General features: G+C 42.6%; 1 long non-coding RNA gene across 1 annotated transcript; it reads left to right on the top strand.

Annotated features, from left to right (window-relative positions):
- The first annotated feature begins 1,105 nt into the window (after window positions 1–1,105).
- On the top strand, window positions 1,106–5,064 carry LOC143818235 (uncharacterized). The gene is made up of 3 exons (XR_013224405.1): window positions 1,106–1,177; window positions 4,580–4,658; window positions 4,992–5,064. It is a non-coding gene; the product is annotated as an uncharacterized LOC143818235 (long non-coding RNA).
- The last annotated feature ends 550 nt before the right edge of the window (window positions 5,065–5,614 follow it).

Here is a 5,614-nt window from a genome sequence, read left to right as displayed (position 1 = left end):
CTGGCCTATAATTTCCGAGTTCACTTTTTGTCCCCTCTTTGAATATTGGCACCACATTTGCTATACGCCAGTCCTGTGGTACAGACCTTGTTATTATGGAGTCTTTAAAGATTAAAAATAATGGTCTATCAATGACTGTACTTAATTCCTGCAGTACTCGGGGGTGTATCCCATCCGGGCCCGGAGATTTGTCAATTTTTGTGATTTTTAGACGCCGCTGTACTTCCTGCTGGGTTAAGCAAGTGACACTTAATGGGGAATTTTTGTTATCACAAATCATATTGTCTGCCATGGGATTTTCTTGTGTAAATACTAATGAATAAAAGTCATTTAGCATATTGGCTTTTTCCTCATCCTCATCCACCATTTCACCCAGACTATTTTTTAGGGGGCCAACACTATCATTTTTTAGTTTCTTATTATTTACGTAGTTAAAGAATATTTTGGGATTATTTTTACTCTCTCTGGCAATGAGTCTCTCTGTCTCAATCTTTGCTGCCTTGATTTGCTTTTTACAGAATTTATTTAATTTTCTGTATTTATTTAATGCCTCATCACTACCTACTTCCTTTAATTCTCTAAATGCTTTCTTTTTGTCCCTTATTGCGCCCCTTACAGCTCTATTTAGCCATATTGGTTTCCTCCTATTTCTAGTATGTTTATTCCCATACGGTATATACTGTGCACAGGTCCTATCCAGGATGCTAATAAACGTCTCCCATTTTCTTTGTGTATCCGTAAGTAGCCGTAAATCCGCTCATCTCTAGTCCCAACTACCCAGAAACAGCCGCCAGGCTTAGATTTAGGTCTACACCCTCAATGCTCAGGCGTCTGCTGAATTTGCCTCACTGCCAGCACCTCTCTGACATCTCCTCCTGCCAGGGGAGAAAGAAGTAGTAAATGGGCATGGATTGGGGTGTGGCCAGGGGCGTGGCCAAATTTACCATGCCGCATAATTTGTCCCTCTGTTCTTCTAAAGGTGTGAGGTATGCTTCTACTTCTACTTACCAAATACCTCCAATTAGAACTGTAGTATAGTTCTTCTGATTTGCTATGTTTCTTTCCTCATTGTCATTTTCATCTCCTAAAAATCTATTCATCTCTTAGAGGAAGTGTTAATGTGCGAAAAATGCTGGGCCGAGAGGAGGGAAATTATTGACTTGAAGCAGCCTCTAGAGTAAGTATATTACAATTTGTAAATGTATGCCGTTCCATTTTTTTTTACTTAACCCCTTAACAACCAGAGATATTTTTCGTTTTGCTCCCTGAATTCCCAGAGCCATACATTTTTTATTTTTCTGTCTATATGGCCATGTTAGGGCTTGATTTTTGTGGGACGAGTTGTACTTTTCAACGACATCATTGGTTTTAACATATCGTGTACTGGAAAATGGGAAAAAAAAAATTCCAAGTGCGGTGAAATTGCAAAAAAGTGACATCCCACAGTTTTTTTTACCATGTTCACTAAATGCTGAAACTGACCTGCCATTATGATTCTCCAGGTCATTACAAGTTCATAGACACCAAACATGTCTAGGTTCTTTTTTATCTAAGTGGTGTAAAAAAAATTCCAAAGTTTGCTTTAAAAAAAAAAAAAAAAAAAAAATTGTGCAATTTTGCAATACCCGTAGCATCTCCATTTTTCGTGATCTGGGGTCAGGTGGGGGATTATTTTTTACGTGCCGATCTGATGTTTTTAATGATGCCATTTTGGTGCAGATACGATCTTTTGATCGCCCGATATTACATTTCATTGCAATGTCGCAGCGACCAGAAAAATGTAATTGTGGAGTTTTGACCTTTTTTTATCGCTACACCGTTTAGCGATCAGGTTAATCCTTTTTTTATTGATAGATCGGACGATTCTGAACGCAGGGATGCCAAATATGTGTAGGTTTGATTTTTTTTTATTTTGAATGGGGCGACTTTTTATTTTTGGCATGCTTTAGTAGTCTCCATGTGAGGCTAGAGGCTGCCACAACTTGAGGCTCAGATTGTAGTAGCAGAATAACAGCCTTGCTATGAGCGTGGGCCACAGGGTGGCGCTCATAGCTGTCCGTCATCAACAATCATAGAGGTCTGGTTGTCATGCCGACACACCGATGACCTCCGATCATGTGACGGGGTCACCGGTGCGTGCATTTCCAACTGGATGGCCGGAAGAGCTTGTTAAAGGCTACTGTCAGAGTTTGGCAGCGGCATTTTAGCTAGTTATTGGATGCGGGTGGATCGCAATTCCACCCACGCCTATTGCGTGCACATGTCAACTGTCAAAAGAGCTGACATGTCCCGGCTTTGATGCGGGCTCACTGCCGGAGCCCACATTAAAGAGGGGGGGGGGGGTACTGCCATTGTACGTACTATCCCAATGGCAGAAAGGGGTTAATGATACCATTTTGGTGCAGATACGTTGTTTTGATTGCCCATTATTGCATTTTAATACAATGTTGTGGCGACCAAGAAAATGTAATTTTGGCATTCTCCCTACGCCATTGAGCGATCAGGTTATTTCTTTATTTTATTGATAGATCGAGCGATTCTGAACCCGGCAATACCAAATATGTGTATGTTTGATTTTATTTTTATTGTTTTATTTTGAATGGGGTGAACTTTTACATTTTGTTATACACTGCTCAAAAAAATAAAGGGAACACTAAAATCCCACATCCTACATATTACTGAATGAAATATTCTGGTTGCAAAGCTTTATTCATTACATAGTGGAATGCGTTGAGAACAATAACACCTAAAAATGATGAATTTAAATCACAACTAATATCCCATGGAGGTCTAGAGTTGGAATGATGCTCAAAATCAAAGTGGAAAATCAAATTACAGGCTTATCCAACTTCAGTGGAAATGCCTGAAGACAAGGAAATGATTCTCAGTTGTGCGTGTGACCTTCACGTGCCTGTATGACCTCCCTACAATGTCTGGGCATTGTCCTGATGAGGCGGTGGATGTTATCCTAAGGAATCTCCTCCCAGACCTGGATTAAGGTATCAGTCAACTCCTGGACAGTCTGTGGAGCAACGTGGCATTGGTGGATGGAGCGAGACATGATGTCCCAGATGTGTTCAATCGGATCCTGGTCTGGGGAATGGGCGGGCCAGTGCATAGCTTCAATGCCTTCATCTTGCAGGAACTGCTGACACACTCCAGCCACATGAGGTCTGGCATTGTCCTGCATTAGGAGGAACCCAGGGCCAAACGCACCAGCATATGGTCTCACAAGGGGTCTCAAAGAAATCCCACCCTACACCATTATTGACCCACTGCCAAACCATTTATGCTGAAGGATGTTGCAGGCAGCAGATTGCCTTCCACGGCATCTCCAGACACTGTCACGTCTCACATGTGCTCAGTGTGAACCTGCTTTCAGCTGTGAAGAGCACAGGGCGCCAGTAGCGAATTTGCCAATCCTGGTGTTCTGTGGCAAATGCCAAGCATCCTGCACAGTTTTGGGCTGTGAGCACAACCCCCATCTGTGGACGTCGGGCACTCAGACCATCCTCATGGAGTCGGTTTCTAACCGTTTGTGCAGACACATGTACATTTGTGGCCTGCTGGAGGTCATTTTGCAAAGCTCCTCCTGTTCCTCCTTGCACAAAGGCTGAGGTAGTGGTCCTGCTGCTGGGTTGTTGCCCTCTTACGGCCCCTTCACGTCTCCTGGTTTACTGAACTGTCTCCTGGTAGTTCCACCAGCCTCTGGACACTACGTTGACAGACACAGCAAACCTTCTTTCCACACCACGCATTGATGTGCCATCCTGGATGAGCTGCACTACCTGAGCCCCTTGTGTGGGTTGTAGAGTCCGTCTCATGCTACCACGAGTGTGAAAGTTCAACCAACATTCAAAAGTGACCAAAACATCAGCCAGAAAGCATTGGTACTGAGATGTGGTCTGTGGTCCCCACCTGCAGAACCATTCCTTTATTGAGTGTGTCTTGATAATTGCCAATAATGTCCATCTGTTGTCTATTCCATTTGCACAACAGAATGTGAAATGATTGTCAATCAGTGTTGCTTCCTAAGTGGACAGTTTGATTTCACAGAAGTTTGATTTACTTGGAGTTATATTCTGTTATTTAAGTGTTCCCTTTATTTTTTTGAGCAGTGTATTTTAAAAACATTTTTTTCGATTTTGTCATGCTTCAACAGTTTGCATGGGAGAATAGAAGCTGCCATATCCCGTTTGGCTCTACTACATACAGGCAATGTTGACATCACCTGTATGTAGCAGAATTACTGACTTGCTATGAGCGCTGACCACCACGCGACCTCTGGTTGTCATGCCAACACATCGGTGACCCGCAATCTCGTGATGGGTGTCACCGTTGGGCGGATTTCCAGCACGATTGCCGATAGTGCATGTTATATGTTGCTGTCATTTAACTGGATAATAGCCGTGGGTGGAGCGCGATTCCTCCCATGGCTGTTCCCGGCACATGTCAGCTGTTCAAAACTAATTGCTTATTTCCTAATGTAGTATGTTTTGTTTCCTTAACGCATAAACTGTATTTATAGCAGGTTTACTAGATTCTGCCTTATAGAGTGAAACATTTTGTTCTGTTTTAGAGACTGGTTGCTTCCAGACCCGCTGACGGTAATGGTGAAGCAGGAGTTTGCCCAAGACCCTTTTTTTGGGAAAATGGAGGTAACGCCACATATGATCCCACATATATGTATGATCGTCTGTGTGACACATTTTGATCTGTTTCACCACATAATGTAAATATATTGGATATAGACATGACCTAGTGAAGGCACTGCATTGTTTCATCCTTCTTGTTGATGTCTACATTTAAATTTCAAAGACATAGCAAATGCAGCAAAAATGTACAAGGTTTTATTAATGCTAGAATATTAATTCATTGTTACACTTTGCCAATATTTCTTGTGATAGATTGGGTCTTTTCACGTTTCATTAAAAAAAAAGTCCACCTAAGTGCTCCATGTAAGCAGATTTTCTCCTCTCTATATGACACAGATGCCCCCTCTTTTCCCGACGTCACCCAGGGACTATGGTGAACGAGAGAGTCGCAGAGCAGGCCATAGCGAAGGTGAGATTGGAAGGACACAGAAAATAAGAAATAAGACTGAACCCTAATGTTCATCAAAGATGATTTTACTGACTATCACTTATTAAGGGGGTTTTCCATTTTCAGAAAAGCCTTATCTCCAGACATAGATGTTCAGTACTCACCTCCGCTACTGCGCCGCTGCTGCTAATGTCTGTTATTGTCTGCAGAATTTCCATTAATAGCACTGCAGCCAATCACAGAGCTCAGAGGCTCTGAGCAGCTCATGCGGTCTAAACGGGCAGAGCCACTGAGCTTACTGATTGGCTTCAGTGCTGTCAGCGTGATATTAACACTGCAGACAAGAGCAGAGACTTGTGCAGCGGGTGAGACTCCCTGCTGGACCTGGGCAGGGTGAGTAAGGCTCAGGTTTTTTTTGTTTTGTTTTTTCAAACAATTTGTGAATGCTTATTAACTAAGCAGTTGCTGATCGTTAACCGCTCTAATGATGTTACCGATGAGTAACTGCTTAATAAAGGACGTGGCATGTCTTGATCTCAGCCAAGCTCTGATGTGAGATAAAGCAGTTGTC

This window comes from Ranitomeya variabilis, chromosome 3 (genome assembly GCF_051348905.1).
Source record: "Ranitomeya variabilis isolate aRanVar5 chromosome 3, aRanVar5.hap1, whole genome shotgun sequence".
NCBI lineage: Eukaryota > Metazoa > Chordata > Amphibia > Anura > Dendrobatidae > Ranitomeya > Ranitomeya variabilis.
Note: the sequence above shows the minus strand (reverse complement) of the source record. Positions and strands in the feature narration are given on the sequence as shown.